Here is a 24,471-nt window from a genome sequence, read left to right on the forward strand (position 1 = left end):
GCCTCCGTAGCGCAGTGGTATGCGCAGTGGATTTACAAAACGGAGGTCCTGGGTTCGATCCCTGGCTGGGCAGATTCTCTTAATTTGTCCAGGTCTGGATAATGGGAGGCTTCGGCCATGGCTAGTTACCACCCTACCGGCAAAGACGTACCGCCAAGCGATTAGGCGTTCCGGTACGATGCCGTGTAGAAACCGAAAGGGGTGTGGATTTTCATCCTCCTTCTAACAAGTTAGCCCGCTTCCATCTTAGACTGCATCATTACTTACCATCAGATGAGATTGTAGTCAAGGGCTAACTTGTAAAGAATAAAAAAAACAATTAAAAAAAATAAACATAAAAATGCAAAAGATCATTCATCACGAAATCTCAAAAACCGCCAGACGTACAAAGATGAAATTTGGCAGGGAGGTAGTCTATAGTTATTAGGTATCCGCTAAGAACGGATTTGCGGTAGGGCCGGATTAAAGAGGTCTAGGAGCGTTCGACGAAGTCGCGGGCGCTAGTCACTTACAAATATAGTGGAAACAGTAAATCGGTTTTCCTTACGAAAATTTTACCGCATGTAAAAACCAATGTTTATTAGATTTTATAATATTATTCTCATAGTATGTAAACGAGTAATAATTAAGTTAAGAAAATTTACATACTCGTAAATTATTACATATTACATTTTGATTAATTAGAACAAATATTTTTTGCCGTTGTTTGAAGTAAGACAAATGTCCTTTTTCTTAATACATGAATGTTATGTCATTGAACAGAGATGTCATATATATAAATTGCATTGTCATTTTCCATTACATACTAGTATGACATTATATCTGTAGTTTAATTAGTAATTATATATTTTTAAAATGTACCACATATTTGCTGCTTATTTTAATTTAATTTAGTTAATGTCAATTTATTTGTACAATTATAAGCTGTGACGTCACACGGGTCTCAGCTGAAAATCAGCGCCGTGTATTATACTTGTATGTAGTGCACGGCATATGCTGAGCTGTACACCCTTTCTTTTTAAGGGTTACAGACAGACATGCTGTCATAAGGATAGGGTACTGACTGTCTGTAACTTTTAGATTTGAATAAATTTATTTTCTTTCTTTTCTTTCTTTCTTTCTTTCATCGAATTGCGACAAGAGTAGTAATGTGTGCATAGTTCATGACATTAGTTCAATTTCATTCTTAACTTTAACATTATGTAGTAGTTAAATAACAATTAACTTTAAATTAAATGACTTGCGTTAAAACAGTAAAAAATAGTATGTCACAATTTGGTAATGGAACGATTGCCTGATAGCTAGTTTGGCAATTTTAACCCGTTACCAGTCACCACAATGAAAATTCCTTGCCTACCGTAAGACAATGGATCTTTAGTAAGACAATCGTATATCAAACGTAGCTTTATTATGAAATATGACTAAAACTCACGTAATACGACGCTACTGCATCGTACAGTTTGGATCGTGCTGCGTTGTAAGAACCAGCGCATGACTAAGGGCCCTGAAGGGGTTCGAAACTAGTTAAGCAAACTCCGACGTTGTATCACGAGAGACGATACTTTAAATAATTCACGACAGTTTAAATTCAAAAATGAAACTTTTTATAAAATCGAAGCTTTGGCCATTTGGCTCAGAGGATAATACGAGCTGCGTTATTCATAACTAGCTGACGCCGCGCGGTTTCACCCGTATGGTTGCCGTTCCCGTAGAAATATGGAGATAATAAATAGCCTATAACCTTCCTCGATAAATGAGCTATCTAACACTGAAAGAATTTTTCAAATCGGACCAGTAGTTCCTGAGATTAGCGCGTTCACCCAAAAAAACCAACAAATTCTTGAGCTTTATAATACTAGTCTCTCAACCATCTGTCTACAGCGCATCCTCAGTTATTTTGGACGTATCACACGCCGTGGGAACGAAAACTTGGAAAAAATTATTGTGGTGGGAAATGTGGAAGGCAAACGGCCACGAGGTAGATCTCCAACCCGATGGTCCGATCTTCTAAAGGAAGCAGGAGATCGAACCTTTTACAGTGCCGTCCAAATGGCCAGCGACCGTACTCGATGGAGGAGCATTGTAAAGCAAACGATGACTCGCCAAGGTGATCACGATCCTCAGTCATGAGGGACCGACTAGAGAGAGAGATAATACTAGTATAGATAAAAGATACAATTACGCATATCAACATGCATTTATGAATGAATCCCGCTCATGTCTGGCCGAGATCGCTTGACAAATTATATTGGCTATTAACATGCACATCACCATACCAGCAAGCACAAGCGTCTACGGATCTCGTGCATGCAACGTTACACTCAGTCAATCAACAATTCATGCAAATTATATACGTGACTCATCTCGTAAAGGCGCTCCTAGGCGGGATAGTTTTTGTATTTATGTGGACAACTAAAAAGCCCCAAATGATTTTTTTAGAACGATGTATTTTTACGCGGCTTTCAGACTGAAGTATCAGCAATTGCAATGAGACGTGGTCCCTAAAATCTGCAGAGCGCAAAAGGATAGACGCTTTCGAGATGTGGTGTTGGAGAGAAATGATCCGGATTCCATGGACTGCATTTCAGACTAACGCATCTATACTTGCCCAAGTCAAAGTTAAAATAAGGCTCTCTACCGTATACCTCAAGCGTATTTTAGAGTACTTCGGACACATTGCCAGGAAAGAAGGAATTAATCTGGAAAAATTTGTTATTACTGTCAAGGTGGATGGAAAAAGACTGCGGGGGCGCAGCCCGATGCGTTGGTCCGGCCTACACTCGAGTCCACAGTTTACGATGCTCTTCGCGTAGCCGGAGATAGAAAAAATGGCATAACATCCTAAGGACAAAGATCAGAGATGGACGCGGTCACGACCCTCACACATAAGTATTACGAACTCACGGGGGAGGAGGATAAGCAATTGTTACATAACACTACAGTAAAAAATAAAGTACCAAGGCAGCAGAATTAGTGAATTTAGATCCGATATATGTAATGTTTGGCTGGTGGGAGGCTTCGGCCGTGGTTAGTTACCACCCTACCGTCAAAGACGTACCACCAAGTTATTTAGCGTTCCGGTACGTACGGTTTAAGTATTCTGCGTTATTAATAGGGAAATAAGTTTAATTTTGATATATAAAATGGTGAAACCCCAATAAATATCTCAGGCCTAACATTTAAAATTATACTTTATAGCTCTCGATAACAATTATATATTAGTTTTTAAAGTAGCTTTAATATATTTTATTATTTATTGCATATAATTATTCATTGGAATAAAATTTTCTAACTGTTTGATTAATAAGATCACATCGATAATATGATTGCACTGTGCACGAATAAGCAAGATGAGTTTTTGTAAAAAATATTTGTTAGCAAGTTTTCCGGCAAGTTGCAATTTTATAGCACGTTTACAAGTCTTTTATTAAAGGATTGGAAAGCGGTATCATATTATGAACATATTATTTATTCTTCATTGTTTAACATTCTTGATCATTCACCGCATAAACGACTAGTCTAATCAATGGATATTAATACTTTCTAAGAATTCATATTCCATAGGTTCACACACAAGAAAACTAACCGCGCTTTGTTGAGAAGTAACTTTAAAATTATGACTTTTTGTTGGTATCAATACATATTATACCTAAATATAATTAAAGTGTTCGTATGTGACTTCAAAATTACTGTTTTCTCAAGTGCTTATATATAGTTATATAAAACAATATCAAGTTTTTAAAAATGTTGTTGGTCCTGGGTTCGATCCCCGGCCGGGGCCGATTGAGGTTTTCTTAATTGGTCCAGGTCTGGCTGGTGGGAGGCTTCGGCCGTGGCTAGTTACCTCCCTACCTACAAAGACGCACCGCCAAGCGTCGTGTAGAAACCGAAAGGGGTGTGGATTTTCATCCTCCTCCTAACAAGTTAGTCCGCTTACATCTCAGATTGCATCATCACTTACCATTGCGTGAGATAATAGTCAAGGGCTAACTTTTAAAGAATAAAAAAGAAACACTTATTACACTGAGAAGGTTGAGTTAGGTTTCGTTCTAAAATAGACAATGAATCAGAGTAAATGTAGAAACAGGTGTGCAAACAAAACAAAATGAAACAATAGTTTTCCGCGGAGCCGCATAGTGTTGGTTTACTAATCACTAATATTTAACTCATGCAAGTTTACTTCATTCACACTGGCAGGTTTTGTTTATATAATTTATGTTTCAATTTAATTTTTATTTATGAGTAAATCAATAAAAAACTAAGACATTTTAAATAGGAGATACTAAGTGTCTCAAACGGTGAAGGAAAACATCGTGAGGAAACCTGCATACCAGAGAATTTTCTTACTTCTCTGCGTGTGTGAAGTCTGCCAATCCGCATTGGGCCAGCGTGGTGGACTATTGGCCTAACCCCTCTCATTCTGAGAGGAGACCCGAGCTCAGCAGTGAGCCGAATATGAGTTGATAATGATGTGGATGAACTTTATTAGATACAATGAAAATTATTTTAGAAATAAAGTACTCGTATTGTTTGGACAAATTGATAACCTCCTCCTTTTTTTGAAGTCGGTTAAAAAGTATGTTGACACTGTAACGAACTATCTGCAGGCTGTATAATATTTTTTTTTTCTTTTTTTTAGAATGAATATTTCCCATAATATGTTACCAATATATTACCAATATTCCCATTCCGCTCCATCTAGTCGGGAAAGACTGTGCTAGGAGTGGGTACGACAATAGACCAACGGAGCGGGGATCGAACCACCACCCCTCGGTGATGAGTCCGACCGTTCTTACCGTGGAGCTATTGAGGCTGTTGTTATATACAATATGATAAATTCCTAACTTTCGAATGTCTGCCAATCCGCATCGGGCCAGCGTGGTGGACTATTAGTCTAACCTCTGTCATTCTGACAGGAGACTCGTGCTCAACAGTGAGCCGAATGTAGGTTGTCAACGATGCCGTTTAGATCCTTAAGCATACAATAGTTAATTTGAAACTTGTAATGCTGCATAATATATAAAATACACGTGCGCCGGTCACAGAGCCACGCCCAGCGCCTCTACACGCGTTTTATGAATATTTTAAATGTCGATTCAAGGAAAAATAAATGCATAATTTTCGTTACAAGAGACGCTCAATAAAATGTTAACACTTGTTTATTTTTTGGAGTTTTCAACCAATATCCAAGGCCATGAGAGGGCTCGATGCAATTTATTTCATTCATACGTCTATTATAGCTCAACGAGTTGCGAAGCTGAAGTTGCAATGGGCGGGGCACATAGTTCAAAGAGCTCAAAGTGCTGGTATGGCGACCCCGCACTAAAAAGCGCAGTGTTGGTCGACCGCCCACCAGGTCGACTGACAACATCAAGCGAGTCGCAGGGATTCGCTGGATGCAGGTGGCTCAGTATCGTGATGTTTGGAAGTCTCTACAAAATGCTTATATAATTTTTTTTTATGAATTCATGTCATTAAAACATTATGTATTTTTTTTAATCTAATAGGAAGATAACAGTGTCAACTAGTCTTTTAGCGTCTGCAGGCGCATTCTCTCAATCCATAAAGTATTACATATGTCACAGCCCATGTTACAGTGTACGTAGAATCTATATGTTACGAGTATATGTTTAAAGCAAATCACTAAAAGTGAAATCAGCGAACCTACTAGCAACGAGACAAAGGATATAAAGGTCATATTTTATACCTTACAAATGTTAATGCTTGATCTTTATCCCACAATACGTCTACTTATAGATAGTAATATGGTAAAGATATGTGTGTGATTGCTAAAACTTAGGAGTAAGGTTGGGTCGACTTGATTTTATTTCTTATACATATTACATACTAGCTGACGCCACGCGGTTTTACTCACGTGGTTCCCGTTCCCGTGGAATACCGGGATGATATATAGCCTTCCTCGATAAATGGGCTATCTAACACTGAAAGAATTTTTCAAATTGGACCAGTAGTTCCTGAGATTAGCGCGCTCAATCAATCAAACAAACAAACTCTTCAGCTTTATAATATTAGTATTAATTTCCCACATACTGAGCCACAGTAAATCAGATTCATCTAAATAAAGTGTTTAATATGTTAGTTGATTACTTTTAATCATCTACATCACAATAATCAAAGTTTAAGCATTTTAATATTTTAAAACAATCAGATTTCATCGTAAAGTTACTTATTGAGTGTCTAGGAGGTTGAAGACTAGAATATAATTAGCTTTATTATATAACTGCATTACAATTTGTTTAATTTCAATATTTACGGAGAAAAAATATTATTACTAAAACAAAAAACCCCGACTAAGAAAAAAGAGTTATTTCGATGGTATAATTGGTACGCTTTATGACATATTTCATTTATATGTTATCTAGTGATTTTAACACAAATTGTCAAATAGATAAGATAAACAAATCAAACACACCCACCGCCTTTTTTTTCAAATACGGGCGCCATTTTGAAATTTTTTATAGCTTATGCTATTACCACAATTCTGACAAACTCAATGACACTTCATATGTCAAAATCTGTCCAGCCGATTGGGCCTTAAATTTAAATAAAATTAAAATTCGTTCCAATGAAATTGACATACATATGCTCGAAAATCATTACCCTCATTCTGACTCAGTCGGGTAAAAAGGATAAGAACTTTATGCAATTTCGCAATATTCGCAATACTTTATTTAACAATTCGGAAGGCAGATTTTAACACATACCTACGTGTTTAAAAAAATATCTTTCCATTTAAAGTTTTATATTGTATGGGCTTCTCATGCATAACTTCTGTAAGATAAGATACAGTCGGATACAATGAGATTTGCAAGTTAAATAAATAAAGCCCGATGTCACAGAATATATTACAATGTCACGATTGTAATCGTTGTACGTCAGAGATATATACCCATAGTTCATCTGAGATAGGATATAGCGAACTAAAAATAAGCAGCGACCTCAGAATACAGCAGCGACATACAATGACGATTTTTATCAAAATTTTACTCCGTATTCATTTGCTCTATTCATCTTAAACAAAGTAATATACATATATACCGCAAGTATTTATTATCATTCTTAGAAATATTAGCCTTCATTCGCACGTCAGTTTTTTTAACTATGAAGTTAAATAAAGGTCTATTTCCATCGCCCAAAATTGAAAGTGCAACACTGCTCCAAAATAAGCACCGTGTTTTAAAAACGTTGTCGTGTGAACATCTAATTGGGAATGCATTCGTTAAAAAAACTCGTGCGAATGGGCTTAGAATCTTGCTTATTTCTGCCGACAAGAATAATTGATGTATTTCGATTTGATCGGTCAGTGTTTTTTATTTTATTTTAATAGTAACAATTGATGGAGCTAAAAGATGTCCCACCTAATGTTCAGTGGTAAACAACTGTCTAAAATAGTAGAAACTCTTTGCAGGATATACTTGATAGGATCATATCCAACTACATATTGTGTGCCCTGCGTCCTATAACATTGTCATCATTCCCACCGGAATAAAGCAATGGAGTCAGAAACGGACCTGACAGTAATGGTTCCCATATAGAGAACAAAGAGCTGCTAGAAGGTTATACTTTGTTGGGTCCATTTCTTCAGTTCAGTTCTCACTATTTTAAAGCTTCGTTCAAGAGTTTTATTTCTAAATTAAAGTAACATAATCATTACATACATACTTTTATTTTGAGAATTTCTTTTGCCATCAGATTTATATTAAGGTTTTATCTGATTAGATTTCGGGTATAAACCGATTTCAAATTCCATTTAACTAACACCATTTTCTGTTTCGCCGCTCTATTTTCTAAGTTTCAAATTCTCTTTGATGTCACGATAATTGTAATCATTGTTTGTAATCGAGGCTATGCATAGCGATTACATAATTACACGCAAGTTCGTTGTAATATTTATATGATTTCGAGTATAAATTAATATTAATCGCATTGATTAACATTAACCGTTAATATTAATATAACTAATGTATTAAAGGCCATGCGACTAATAATTTGATTTATAACTATTAACATTATAAAAGTGAAAGTTTAGTGTTTAAGGTTAGGTTACCTCAAAAACACTATTTAATAAAAATGTCCACTCAAGCAAATCTCCGCGGAATCTCATATTGAGATTACCTGTAGAAGAAAATAAGTGCTGTAGGGAAGATGCAATTGAAATTTCCGCACTCCCATATTGCAATGGGGCTGCACACTAATACGACTGAAAAGAGATCTGAAGGCTTATTCCCTATCTTTGACATATGCTAGTTGACATGTAACAAATGTCATCCAGTGCTAGGTATATGAAATTTTGTCAATAGATTTGATATTTATTTTAGGCTGATACTGAAGACCAAAATTACACATAACTCAACGAGTTGCGAAGCTAAAGTGGCAATGGGCAGGGCACAGAGTTCGAAGAGCCGATGGACGTTGAGGTCCCAAAGTGCTGTAATGGAGACCCCGCACTAGAAAGCGCAGTGTCGGTCGACCCCCCACTAAGCTTACTGACGACATCAAGCGAGTCGCAGGGATTCGCTGGATGCAGGTGGCTCGGTACCCGTGATGTTTGGAAGTCCCTACAAAAGGCCTATGTCCTGCAGTGGGCGTCCATCGGCTGATAATTATGATGATGACCTTGGTTGAGTTTGTTGTGGGCTCCTCGGACCAAGGCGCGTTTGGAACCTTCGTAACTTTAATTTTAAGTTTTCGAATGATTACTATCACCATTATCTTAAGTTTAATATTATTACCTGACATTTCGAAAGACGTTTTGTAATAAATGAATTTTGATTTTTGATTTTGATGAAGGACCAAAGGAAATACTGAATAGGCCAAGCGCAAGGTAGAAGAAAGAACGTGAAGCCCTTACTCTCCTAGACACGAGGCTTGAAATTAAAAAAAAAATACATATATTATTATAGATCATTATCTAGTGCAACGGTGTAGATGATTATGATGCTACCTATAACGACTGTAGCAGATAAGGCAGTGCGAGTCAAGTAGTATTTATAAACGTACGCGCGGTCACTCAGCTTACGAGGTTTGAATGTGAATCGATCTATTTTTAACCGCATTACTTTCTTACGGCAAATGCAGTCGACAGGACGCAGGCTAGTTTGTCTAGTTGCCATAAGAGAGCTAATGCGCATACACAGGTTGCTTCGATTATAACAAAATACCTAGTCTTATAGGAAGGTACAATAATTAATAAACGGGGACTGCTGAGGTAAAGCATAACATTTTTATCAACTTAAGCAATTAAATTTATTTATTTAATAAATAAAATGATTTATGCAGTATTTATTTCTTTAGAAAATAATAAAATAAATAAAAATAAATTACTGAACCGATTTTCGTGAAAATTTAATGGTACCAATATGGAATTGTACTCCTTGACGAAGTTATTAAAAAAAACATACGCGTTAAGTTGAGAACCTCGAAAAAAATCGGTTAAAAATAAGCGAAATCAAACCACACTGTGTAAACTCATAGTTGGAAATTGCGTTTATTTACGTTTTTTATTCGCATCTCGTAAAGATAAGGCTGTGGTCACATTATTGTGAAAAATATATAGTTGCAGCTTGTTGTAGTACTTATAATATACGTATATTACACAGGTTTAGTTTAAAGACACCAAATGTAATTTTTTAAGTATGTTTTTATTAAGACTCACATAATGTGAGCCTAGAGCCTCAATAACTGAGCGGTAAGAGCAGTCGGATTCATCACCGAGGGGTTCGTAAGTCTATTGTCGAACCCACTCCTAATACAGTCTTCCCCGACTAGGTGGAGGGGAATGGGAATATTGGTCATTTAATTCTTTAAAAAAAAAAGAAAAAAAATATGTTGTAATTTTAATTTAATTTAACGTTTTTTGTGCGCCACCTATTCTGCGCACCTTTCACACCACGGCCTGCTGCTCCTTGGTTGCGCACCTTTCACATTTCATGCATAGTATTCAGACGTACATAGTGAATGCTGCGGGGCAACATACACCTATTTAGACAGTCGATCTGAAAGAGTAAACTCCATTTGTGCGTCGGAGCTGACACACACTTTTTTATGTTTACTAACTCTTTATACAGCCTGATGACCATTCAGAGATAGAAGGTTACATATTTTAAAACGCATTTATCGTGTTATCCGGTGACTCAACTTAGAGACGTTATTAATTATCAAATAAAACGTTTATAATTAGAAAACGTAACCAAGGCCCTCAGCATCCTTTTTTACAGAAATACTGATACCGCGAATAAATATACGCGTGGTAGCTCATTCGATTCATTATGACTTCTAGAAAAATGTGCAAATATTTCAGTCAATGGTACGCCTCTGATCTGAGTAATAGCTGAAAACCCTTATTTGCCGGCAACTATGCCTTAGGACCGGAATATGATGCAGCTTAGCCGCAGAAATAAGCATATGGGTATAATGGGTAAAAAACTCTAATCTTTGTGTCTAAGATGAACTTAGTCACAACTAGCACTACTACTAGGTACTAAAGTTTGATACAGACTTTGTTTGATAGTTTAGTCCTTATTTTGGAATGTACAGATGAAAACTAGACTATTGCAATCTTGAATGAAGTTCCTTTTACAATGTATGTTTAACCAATCAAACACAACATATATTTAAAGAGAAATTGAGTATGCACTTTTAATTTATTGCTACCTGATTAAATTACTAACCAGTATTTGTCACTGTGACTTTCGTTAACAACAGGCTTTACGAGATAGGCAATGGGGTTGTTATTGACTTTATGTTAATACAGTTAGAGGAAGTTAATGGACAAAAGTTACTTCAGTATCCATTAGCTTGTGTATGTGCTTATGTAAAACATATTATATATAAAAAACTAAAAAAGATAGAATTAGAATATAATAGATAATCATTTGCAAAGAATACAATTACTAGTGATAAAGGTAAAAATGTTAATTCTATACGTAATATTGTATTGTGCGCCCTACATATCGTGCTCACTGGCAGTTAATATCACAAATAATTATTATTTTTATCACATTTTTAATAAAAAGTACGCGTAAATAATCAATAAATACTAAATAATTTAAATATATATGATTGTTTGTTAAGTTTTAAAGCCCCTGGAAAAGCCCTGGAAAACCAATAAGATAATATTATATATTCAAAAAAAGTTACAGTACTTTTTAACAAAGATATAGACGTACTACTTACTCTACGTCTATGTCAGCGAAATGGAATCAAACAACAATAACAAAACCTTAATGCTTAAATAATATTATTAATAAAAAATTATATCAATCGGTTGCGTGAAACTCATATAACAATGTCTCATTGAAAGAAATATTATTTTATTAATTGTCTGGTGGAAGGCTTCGGTTGCGGCTAGTTATCACTCTGCCAGCAAAGACGTACCGCCAAGCGATTTAGTGTTCCGGTACGATGTCGTGAAAACCGAAATGGGTGTGGATTTTCATCCTACGCTTAACAAGTTAGCCATTCCGTCTTGGATTGCATCATCACTTACAATCAGGTTAGATTGCAGTCAAGGGCTAACTTACAAAAAATAAAAAAAAGATGCTAGAAACTCATATTCTCCATTTGGCTGTCGAATAAACAGGAGTAGTTCAAGCATAAAGTACTCCTTTTTATCCAACAGCCGTATAATCAGCGGATTATCAATGATTTTGTCTCGAGAGCAGGAGTGAGACTTATTCTATATCGATGACATCTATACTAATATTATAAAGCTGAAGAGTTTGTTTGTTTGTTTAATTGAACGCGCTAATCTCAACAACTACTGGCCTGATTTGAAAAATTAATTCAGTGTTAGATAGCCCATTTATCGAGGAAGGCTATAGGCTATATTTTATCCCCGTATTCCTTCAGGAAAGGAAACCACGCGGGTAAAACTACGCGGAGTCAGCTTGTTAATAATATCGGTGTGACCCGCCTTTAAACCACAATGTGTGGACTTGGCCTAATAAAGGCGCCACTCGACGCGCTCGTGGAAGATTCGCGGCACCTGTGTTAGTTACGACAGCGAGGACCCGGCGCAGTGAAAGTGGCAGCGCCCGCTTCGCCTTATGAAAGTCTATTGGCGAGTGTTAACGTTTGAACACATTTTATTATACTACTCGTACACTTGACAGTGGTTTGACAACCATATTTCCACAGTATTGCTTCCAAAAATTGTTAACTTCTTGCTAATTCAGTAGGGAAGATATAGATTTATGCTGACGTTCAAAAATCGACTTTTTCATCGAATCTCGACGTTTTTAGGTTCTAGGCAGCTTGACTATCTTTATGTGTGTGTAAGCCTCTCATAACTCTTGTACGGCTTAACCGATTTCAATGACATTGGCAACATTTAAAAGGGCTTCACCAAACCTTTTGGAGTGGGGAAGGAATAATTTATATTATATAAACAATATTTATGATATTTATATAATAAATATTTAAAAAACAAAACACTACCGACTTCAAAAACACAAACTTATGCAGGAAACTAATATGCAGAAGAAAACTTTCTATCTATAGAGAAAAAACCAGAATTGTTGACATTTCGCGTTTCTATCTAACTTGCGGTAATAAAAAAACTAGTGGACATAGCGAAAAATACTGCATAGATCCAGAATTTTTATTTTTTAAAATATTCTTTTTAACTTTTAGTTTGGTTATTTTGTGTAATGCGCAGACACTGGCATTACTAATTTTATACTATAGTTAGGAATGCTGCGTTGCACATGAAATTGAATTAAATTGTTTTCTACTACGTGCTTGGTAAAGTGTCTGTGGAAGATAGTTGATTGCATCTAGCTGATTGCAGCAATAACATTTCATCATTCCTTCGACGTAGGTCTCATTATTGTTCCCTGACTGTTTTAGTTTTTCATCATCATCATCATCATATCAGCCGATGGTCGTCCACTGCAGGACATAGGCCTTTTGTAGGGACTTCCAAACATCACGATACTGAGCCACCTGCATCCAGTGAATCTCTGCGCCTCGCTTGATGTCGTCAGTCCACCTGGTGAGGGGTTGACCAACACTCTCGGTCATACTGAACCTATCACGCTTGATTTTAGGTGTAATTTATTAACCTATGAACTGAGCAAATATAGTGCAAGTAAGTCATTTACGACAATTTGATCTGAGGGCCTTGTGGTAGTATGATACTGTTACTATCGCGTTAACGTAAACGCGAATTTCTTAGTAATAGAAACAGCGCCATCTAGTGGCACTACTGCACAACTGTTTCAATTCCATAAAAATTCGGGTTTACGTTAACGCGATAGTAACAGTATGATAATATTGAAAACTAGGCACACTGTTAATGTTAGTTTAAAATTATGCGCAGATGGATGAACTAACCGCTTACCGGGCCACAACTAATATCATTCAGTTATGGCTCATATTTGTATAGTCTATAGCTCATTAAAGGCATAAATAACTCATACACAAAGGTGTGTGCCTTGTTTATTTACCTTTTGTGAAACATGTAATGAATTTTATGTATTTATGTCACGTCTTATTTAACAGTCTCTGAGTTAAATTCCTTGCGGAGATAATTATTTGCCGGCAAGGCCGCCTCCTTCGAAGGCAGATTCAACTCTAAAGGCTGATGTGGCATACTCATACTTATAAGTACCATAATTGCCGGTCTATTTTAACGGGCCGCTAGAAGGCCAGGCCTCCCTACTTTTAGGAGAGGGGATATGGAGCTTGGACCTACCATGATGCTTCAAAGCGGGTTGATGGAATTAGGTTAAAATTTATGACCACTATCAGATGGTAATGTCATTGACCGCCACTGACGGCTTAATGTGCTCTCCGAGACACCGCGGTAAAACATCAAAGAACTCATCTCATACCTAGTTAATATGAATAGTACATAATTATAATTCGTAATTTAAGTAAAATTTATTCGAGTATTTATAATTTATTCGATATAACTACTGATAAACAACTCTTCGTTGGTATTCAAACTACACATTTTTTTATCGACTGCCGGCTAAAGGTTATTCTAGCATAAGAAGCCTATTATAAAGCTGAAGAGTTTGTTTATTTGTTTGTTTGGTTGAACGCGCTAATCTCAGGAACTCAAGAGGTCCGATTTGAATTCTTACAGAGTTAGATAGCCCATTTATCGAGGAAGGCTATAGGCTATATATTATCCCCGTATTCCTACGGGAACGGGAACCACGCGGGCGAAACCGCACGGTGTCAGCTAGTGCTGATGATATCGCTAATCTCCTTGTTTAGACAAATTGAGAACGGTTTTGTTGAACAGATTCGAAAATGCAACAATTCTACGAGTAATTAAATTTCAATGAAATGGATCACTCGAAAATAGCGAGTTTTGAAATTGTGAATCACGCGGTCACAAAAACACTGCAGACACAATGGTCTCTTAATTGTGAATGCGATTGTGATTGCGACTACGTGCAATGGCCACCGCAGATCTGTTATGCAAAATACATTAATGGCTGGGCGATAGTTGAAAATGCATCGGCTTGAATTTTTATCAAGTCGTGATCGACGATGTTAACTGAATTTTCCTTTATAAAAGATACGCGGCTGGAATCTCTTTAAAAACAATTCAATTCAATTATTCGACCCCTGTTTGTATCGAGTAGTACATATGCGTTTTGCAAACATTTTGGTGTATTGTATTTTCTTGAAAATATTATCACACTAATATTATAAAGGCGAAAGTTTGTGTGTAAGTGTGTAAGTATGTTTGTTCCTCTTTTACACTGCGGCTACTAAAGCGATTTGGCTGAAATTTGGAATATAAATAGATTTTACTCTGGATTAACACATAGGCTACTTTCATCCCGGAAAAATCCATGGTCTTCGCGGGATTTTGTGAAAAACTGAATTCCACGCGGATGAAGTCGCGGGCGTCCGCTTTTAATATATTTGCTAACAAATATTGTATTTTATTCCATAAACATCATCATGCGCGTCAAGCGAACATTTTAGTAAATGAAGACTGCAATTTTAAAATTTGTTATAATTTACATATTGATTATGAAACACTGCTAAAACTCACGTGATATTAGGTCGGAATATGCCCGACGAGTTTCGAACCCATACAGGGAGTCATGAGTTGGTTCTTGCATCATATGTCATATGGCATTAATGAACCGTCGAAGAGTGTAACGGAATCTTCACTCCCCATCACTCAACCGCTCTCCCAGCGCGCGATGCGAGCAGCTGCGCGTTGCGCCGCCGCTTCGCAGTTTGGATCGTGCCGCGTTGCAAGAACCAGCTCATGACCAAGGGCCTCGTATGGGTGTAAAACTAGTTGGGCATACTCCGACCTAATATCATGTAAGTTTTAGCCGTGTTTCGTAATCAATTAATATGAATAACGCTTACGATGGTTAAAATTATAAAATTTACAAATTATTGATATATTATTGAACAAGACCAAGACTTATAATTTTTATAAATGTTCAATGCACAATATTCAAAGTAAAGTAAACATGAGTGAAGTTTATTCATCTGTTGATAATTAGGTCCTAGCTCTGACGCGATGTCTGTGTTTGTGTGACGCAGTTCACCAAGTGTGTAGTGTGACGATGACATACGTGGCAGGAACTCACCTCAATATGGTTCAAAGTAATGAACTGATGCAAAATCACTTAATTAGGAGATACTGGACATATATGCGACGCATTTGTGCGTATCTACGTGCGTGTGTGCGTATCGTAGATGTAAACAACCTTACAAGTATTTAGATCTTTTTTGATTTAGTTTTCTTAAGGTGACTAAAACGGTAATCTCAGCCGTATTTTAATTAGACATTGAATATCACCATTTGCAACCGACAATTCGACGCTTATGTTTTTTACCTCATATCTTCGTCATTTCATTTTCATGAAAATCGGTTTAGTAATTTTGTGTTAAAATCAAAACAACTAACATCGTCTTTGAAGTCGGTTCCATTTTTTTTGTTACAAAGATTATACTAATTAATAAATGAATATGAGTATCTTCTACATGAGTTAAAGGTAAGCTTGGTATGGACGCGTGTCCAGTCATATTAAATCAGCTATTGACGGTCAATTATTCTCAAGTTTCTGCAGCGCAAACGGCCGCGAAGACGTTTCATAAGTCGAGCCGTCATGCACTCAGCGACCAATACACGATCAGTTATAGTCGTGGGTGCTACAGAAACGTGAGAATAATTGACCGTCAATGGCGTGCGTTACCCGAATAATATTGAAAGTGCTTTTTGTTCTGTGGTTCAGACGGTAATGTATTATTTAATTCATTGCACCGATAATATTCAGTTATAAATAAACTATAAAGGGTCAATACAACGTTGCTTAACAGATGTTTTTTATTGATTTTCATAGATCTCTGTATTTATACCTAGAACTATTTCCAAATTCACTACGACTATAAGACTAAGATAAAATAAATAAATTAAATTACGACTTTTTGTCGCGCTGTCTTAAGACATTCTTGTCGCACGTGTGCCGAAGCAGAGTCGTTGAACTCTTCTTGATAGTTGATCGTATTGGTATTGCATCGGCGTAGATCGATCAATAATCGCATAGCATTTTCACTTTTCTTTCGGCTTAAATGAATTTACATGACCATGATAATAATATGTGAACGGTTTTCTTGAATGATTTCACTGTCATTTGATACCTATTTCATATTTGATTGCATATGTGCAACATAGTAAACGCGACGCTAACTGAATTTGTATGTGTTTGTGTTTACACCCAAAACACTGAAGTAATTAATTGTAACTAATTAATTAGAAGGTCATAATTATCTACTAATACTACTACCGCATAAGTACATTTTGTTGCAAAAATTAGAGATTGTATTATTTAATAGAAGAAGTTGTTTTAAATAGAATTTTCCTAACAAATCAACTGCTGTGATACTTAGCCACCATCATAGAAATAGAAAATGTACTCTTGTATCTTGTTCTGTGCCGTGATAGCCCAGCGGATATGTCCTCTGCCTCCGAATCCGGTGGGCATAGGTTCGAATCCGGTCCGGTACGTTTGTGAAAGTCTGCCAATCCGCATTGGGCCAGCGTGGTGGACTAAGACCTAACGTCTCCCATTCTGAAAGGAGACTCGTGCTCAGCAGTGAGCCGAATATGGGTTGATAATGATGAACTTGACGTTTATAACGAAATTTAACTTTTAAATTACTAAATAATATAAACTACTTTTAAATGACTCTTGGTAGAAAATTCCAGTAAATTTAAATAAAAATTCGAATTTTAACCAATTAAAATATATCTCTATATAATTATAATTATCAATTTGTGTTACATTGATATTTATTCCGCTGATACAGTGCATGACTTGGTTATTGTTGTATTTATCTCATAACAACTTTTAAATGTTGCCTAAATGACGAGTTTCCTGGCGCAAATTGGCGTTTTTTTTATTTGTTTTTTTTTTACTTTTGTTTTGTAACCGGAAGGTGCAGGATGAAATGATAGTTGTTCATTTATTTATATTTTACTCCTTTATATTAATTAAAAGTCAAATACATAAATAATTTGTTCGTCTTAATTGATAACGTCATATTAGGTATTAAAATGAAAGTAAGCACTTCATAGATGTAAAAATGCAATGCCTACCCTGATAACTCATTGCGAGATTTTATTATAGAGGGAATCTTCCATTTTCTATAATCTGTGTGTACTATACACAGAACATTATGAATGTCACTGTATAGAAGCATCTCTGAATATTCAGTTCGCTTCATTGCCCGCTGAGTGACTCGGATCAAGACCTTTATTAACCCCCGACGCAAAAAGAGGTGAGGTGATAGCTCCCTAACAGATGAAGCGATTTCAATTTAGTTTTTTTTTGTATTAAAGATGATTTACGAGTATGTGTTTGTGGTCTTTGACATGTTTGATGAAAGTCGGTTGAACCGTTTAAAAGTTATGGGGGACGATTGACTGCAAAAATATTCGAATGAGGTTTCAAATGAAAGCGTACAGAAACAGAATATTGATAACTTAATCGAGAGTGTTCTTAGCTTCGTTGGATGAGAAAATTGGGACATGGAAATGGAAATCCGATTTTTCAAGACCAGGGGGGTTTTTCAAAACTTTCAATTTTATGATATTTATGCAGTGTGCTTATGTAAGTGTGGCGATGGACCGATTAAATGATTCGAGATAAACAAATTCAACTGTTTCTGGTGAGAGGCAGAAAACGCAATAAACGCGACAAATGAGGCAGATGATACAAAACACAAGATTGAACAGAGTGGATAAAACTAGAGAGGGCGTATGCCAACAGCCAATCTTAACTACTAGACATATAAGAAGCATAAATCTATACTTCTATTATAGCCCTTAGACCTCCTTAATCCATCCCTATCGCAAAATCCGTTAGCGGATATCTTCTAATTATAAATTACGTCCCCGCTAAATTTCATCTTTGTACAGAAACGGTTTTCGAGATTTCGTGATGAAATTTCTTTCGCATCTATATATTAAGAAGATTATAAAAAGGTAAAGTGTTTTTTATTTAGTATTAGTATATACTAAATGTTATCTCTAGATCTACTGAATCGATTTTGAAATTTTATTTTGCCACTAGAAAGCCATTGTTAGTGACATAGGCTATATTTTATCCCCGTGTTCTCACGGGAAAGGGAGCTACGCGAGTGAAATCGCGGGGCATCAACTTGTATTATTTAGTAATATTTGTACTGAACATTTGCTTTGTTGTTGTTATTACCTGAAACGATTAGCAAGACGCGCCGCGCTCGAATGGCCCATTGTATGATATTGTTGAAGTTGGTAAAGTTTTTGTCGGGAGCGCAACCATGGCTAGTAATTGTACGAACGGCGACGATGCCATTGTTTTTTTTTAATTGCGGTAATTTCCGTACCCGCTGTATCATCTAACACGCGAGCGATTGATACTTGTCTTGCTGGCGTACAAAATAATATTCTCAGTCATATTTATACGACATATCTGCTAACGTGAATGTTTTCTATAATAATGAAGAAGATGTTGAGACTAAAATCGAGAATAAAGCTTTGATGGTTTAAACATCTAGAGAAATTGAATGAATAGAGACTAAAAAACATTCTTTATTGGTCTAGACCAGAGTTCCCAAACTTTTTTATGTCGTAGACCCCTTTCAGTGTTGGGTAGACCCCCTACTTATTTGATATTGATTTTCTGTTTCCTACAACTTACACAATTTTATAAACACGTAATATTTTTTTTTACTTCATAGTTACTTTTTAAATAATTTATATGTTTTGATATTATAAGATAATATGATGTAAAAAATAGGTACTATCAGTGTATGTGTTATGATCCACTATCGTGGAAACCATTTTCATTTAATGGACCCCAAATATTTTTTCGCTGACATAAACCTCATAGGGGTCGATATAGACCATTTTGGGAATCACTGGTCTAGACCAATATTCATATAATGTAAATAAGCCCAGGGTTGGTAAGTAGGTTAGGTATCAAACCGCCAACCCGCATTGGAGCGGCATGTTGGTCTGAACTCACTACTGGGATCTATAAAGAGACCTGGGAGTTGGACGTTTGGAGTGGATTTTTTTTAATTGTAAAAATTGGATCACCAGAAGAGTTCTGTCATTAAATGTATTACCGCTATCAAAACCTCTAATTCAAGATATATACAGTGACATGCACAAGGTGTTTAACTAGGGTATGCGTTATACATACCAATTGTACAAAATGGGAAATTCCTTTTACATCACAGGTTTGTGATGATTCCTCAGGGTAGGTACAACATTTATGCATCTGTGAAGCCACTGAATGTATGTATGTATTTCTATAAAGCAATGCATTCCCAAAGTTAACGTAAATTGTTAACGTTGCCGTGACCAATAAAAAAGGAAGTTTCAAAATTTATAAGCGAGGGGGCATAAAGTATCTGGTTCCATAGAAGTTTTATGCCGAATGGGGATATTTTGAAATAAATCATATGTGAATTGTTGTTACTGTTAGTACTGTTGTACTGTTAGTAGATATCAAAAAGTAAATTTGACTGGAATCCCCGTTTTCCCCGACATCCACTCATAGCACAATAAATTAGTTAGTTCACTAAACAATTCTCATTTTTTTTAACTAAGCATAGTTTACACACACACACACGCAAAAGTGATTTTGAAACGTTAGGATTGTCCGTTTGTAGTGACTCTACCATCGGTTCATAAGACAGAATTTTAGGTAGAAATGTAGGGGGTCCACCAGAACCAGCTAAGGTTTGAAAAAGGTTTGGGTAAAATAGTTTGGGAACCTCTGCTATAAGGTTTTACCTTAATTCATTAAATAAGAAGTGATAACGCGTCAAGATAAGTGGTGATAAAGTTCTCGTTATCGCCTGTCGTTAAATATTGCCGTGATAAATTAGCGTTATGATTACAGCGTGCGGCAAACTAGTTCGGCAAACAAATACGTTATGTACTGTTATTGGTGCAAATATTTGATCAAACGTTCACAATAACATGTAAACATCTCAAGTAAAGCTTAGTATTTGTCGTTTTTATCACCAGCCTAATTAATATACTCACTCTTTATTAAAGGGAGGAGTTTTAAACAAAAACAAAACTACCGTGTTTATAGAATATCTTTGTCTATTGTTGATAAGAAATGTAAGGTCTATTATCGTGGACATTTTTATCATGAAACCATATGTGGATAACGGTTTTAATTTCAGGCACTAATGGAAATTCTTTAATGAAATTTACATCTACACTTATAATGGGGAAAGAATTGTATTTTTGCATGTAACGAATAAACTCAATAATTATAGACTGATTTGAAAAATCATTTTACAAATGGAAAGCTATTTAACCAGGATAGGAATAGTTTATTCTCAAATTCTCACGGGAATGGGAACTATGCGGGTGATACCGCGTAGTTCTGCTAGTCATTATTAGCTATTATTCTTTGTATTATTACATAATAAAATTATTCAATGAAGTAGGTATTTCTACTTTTTTATTATTGTTGTGCTAACTACACGGCGGTAACTTTGAGCCTTGATTAGTAATCTCAGAGTCACTCAGTGATGGAGCGAGCTGTACTCGGAGTATCGCTGCGTGATCGAATCAGAGATAAGAAGATCTGCAGAAGAACCAAAGTCACCGACATAGCTCAGTGAGTCGCGACGTTAAAATGGTATTATGCGGGGCACATGTTTTAAATAGCCAATGGACGCTGTGACCCCGCACCGGAAAGTTTTGGTGACAGTGTTAGTCGAGCCCCCGGGTGACAGTGACCTACTTTTTTTTCTTATTGTGGTATTGTGATAGTGAACGTCATCAACAGTCTGTATAACACTGCTGGAGATAGGCCTTTCCAAGAGCGCACTACGACACACGAATATCCGCCTTCATCATCCATCCACTTCCCACTACATTCTTATCGTCGTATGTGTCATCATCATCGAGCTGGATGGCGTATTACACTGCGCTTGCGCGTCTCCACTCCAGAACACATCTGCCCCTACGGCCATCTGTTCTGTGACAAATATTACCCGCCCACTGCCACTTCAGTTTGCTAATCCTTCGATGACATTCGATCTATCACGGTATTACTCGTTCCGTATTTTGTCCTTCAGAGAGACTCTAATATAGCACTCTCCATAGCTCGCTGAGCGACTTTAAATTAGTGGATAAGGCCAACTCTCAGTGTTCACGTTTACGCCCCATTCGTCATCACAGGCATCAAATAATTAAAGACTTTTGTCCACTTCATCCATCGGCTAATAATAATGGAGATATTCAAGGTGGAGCGATTACAAGTTTAAATAAGTTAGTCGCTCAATCCTCATAAGCACGCCATTGACGATCAATTATTCTGCAGCACCCACTACTATAACTGATCGTGTATTGGTCACTGCGTGCATGACGGCTCGAAAATGAAATGAAATATGAAACGTCTTCGCTGCCATTTGCGCTGTAAAACGTGAGAATAATTGACCCTCAATGGCTGGCTTTACTCTTAGTAAGTATCGTATCGTAGGTAAGTAGGCGTAGATATAGTGTTCAGATGGTGGCCTTAGAAGATAGTACGAAGGAACGTCGAAAACACCATGCCCTCAATAGTCTAAGCATGAAGCTGAAAATGATGATTATGACAGATGATAATGATGATGATGATGATGATGATGATGATGATGATGATGATGATGATGATGATGATGATGATTGAAAAAGTGAATAAATATTTTGAAAAGTGAGGTGCTTATATAAAAGTCGTACGTACTACGTGTTGGTCGGGTGCTCTGTCGCAGGGGGTCGGCGCGGCGCGGGGGAGGCGCCAGTCGCCGCAGCTATAAGAAGAGCACATTGTGAGTGCCGCGCCCGCATCGCACAGCAACGCACAGCAAATCACAATCGCTCGCAATCATACGCATTCGCAATGCAAATTATGGGTATGTACCACTTGGCGATCATATCGGAACACCAGTAGTATTTTGGACGTTCTGTTCTGATCGCTAAGTGGAACACAGCCTTTGTCTTCCACTAATAATAAAGCTAAGTGAAATTTTGTATTAATCTATGTAGTTACTGTTTATTAATATAGAACTTACTGTTTAATTATAGGTACATAATGTATAAAATTTTAGTTTTACGAACTGTTTAAAAGAACTTTTAAACAGTTTAACTAAAATTTTATAGTAAGTACTACCTACTTAATTGCAGGGCCTATCTGCCATAATGATACAAACAATGATTATTTTTTATACTATAGATATGTTACGTGCCTACAAAATCACCGCAAAAAGTCATCCGAATTTAGCGACTCCACTGAACATTTTTATGTTTCATGACATTATATATTTATGTATACATAGTTTTTATACTTCCTAAACACACAACTCGACATTGTAGACAGCATTTATGTATTATGTGTTTGAATAACATTCATTGTTTAATAAGCGACTAAATAAAATTAAGACAATTATGCACATTTGTCCATCTCACTTTTGATGCACTAGTGGCCTATCTTGGTATAAAATATCATTGCCTACGAATAATAAAAACTAACTAGTATGTAGGTGCTACGATCTCTATAAGCTATACATATATAATAGCATACAAAGATCGTAGTTTCGAACCCATACGGGGCTCTTAGTCAAATTTTTTTTCGCTGACGAAAACCCCTTGCAGGTTGTCATAGACCCCTAGGGGTCGTTATAGACCCCCAGGGGTCGATAAAGACCACTTTGGGAATCGCTGGTCTAGAAGGACTAACCATGAGCATGTTCAACTAGCAACATGATTAACTATTAACAAGATAACAGCATGCTAAAATGATCACCGCTACGTGCAGATTACGTGAGGTGAGGTCGTCTCATGGCGCGACGACGCGTCAAGGTCGCCACCAAATTGAAGCCCTGCCATCCCAAACCGGATTCAATACGCAAACTTTTTGCATTACATATTTTGTACAATCCATTCAAGTTGTATATCAATACAATTTGGCAACATTATTTATTCACGGATTTTTTTACGTAGATGATGGATTGTATTCGTTTCGCAGCGCTTTAAAAGTTTCAACAATACATGTATTGATATGTAAGTATCTCTCTGTTTGTCTGTGATTTCAAAATAATTATATTTAAGTGTATACGATATGATAAATAAACAATATACATATACAATTTATAGGTTATATACCTATGAATTTCACATAAAATATTAAGTACTTGTCTAATTTAATTTAGTGTAAAAATGTAACATAATTGTCTTAATGCTATTATTATAGTTAAAGTTATTTTTAAGCTTAGTTGCAGATGGACACCAAGGTCAAATCTTTGTGATTTTTGTGGTTGTCCGTTTAATTAACCTTTTTATGTTTTGTAATTTTTTAATAAATAAATAAAATAAAAATAAATATTAAAATACAAACAACCACTTTTAATTTTTTGTTTGTCTGTCTGTTTGTCCGGGCTAATCTCTGGAACGACAGAACTAATTTAAATTGGACTTTTACTTGTATTGAGTAACTTATAGGCTACTTTTAATACTGGAAAACTATATGGTTTGCAGGGGCTTAAGAAAAACTGAAGTCGCGGGCTAATTGCAAAATTATTTCTTAACAATTACCTACTACATAATTTTTTTCTGTAACACAATCAGAAAAAAGTTACGAATAAAATCGATTTTTGCTTATAACTTTGTTATATTGGTTCTACGATTAAACGTTACTTAATTAAAGTTGTAGGGAATTAAATTTGCACCAAAAATACTTAGCTTTTCTTTTGTAAGATCTACAGCTTGACAGATAAACCATAAAACCATTTGTATAACTTTTTTCAAAATGGCGGCCGTAGAACAAGTGTTGCCACCTCACAAACTTGGATTTAACAAAATATTTATGTTACTAAAGATAGTTAGTTATAATAATTAAATTATAACATTTAGGACAAAAATAGTTCTTGATTTAAACTTCCTTCCTATTAGTCCTTTAGTAAACAGTT

General features: G+C 36.1%; 1 protein-coding gene across 3 annotated transcripts in view; it reads right to left on the reverse strand.

The window, feature by feature from the left end:
- Nucleotides 1-24,471, reverse strand: part of LOC112048039 (UNC93-like protein) — a 134,903-nt gene that overhangs the window by 23,817 nt on the left and 86,615 nt on the right. Inside the window, exon 2 of one of the 3 annotated variants that reach the window (XM_024085390.2) lies at nt 22,251-22,317. The exons of the other annotated variants lie outside the window; for them this stretch is intronic. The gene's annotated coding sequence lies outside the window, so the exon portion shown is untranslated. The remainder of the gene's footprint in view (nt 1-22,250; nt 22,318-24,471) is intronic. 3 annotated transcript variants of the gene reach the window in all.

Source organism: Bicyclus anynana, chromosome Z (genome assembly GCF_947172395.1).
Source record: "Bicyclus anynana chromosome Z, ilBicAnyn1.1, whole genome shotgun sequence".
Lineage (NCBI taxonomy): Eukaryota > Metazoa > Arthropoda > Insecta > Lepidoptera > Nymphalidae > Bicyclus > Bicyclus anynana.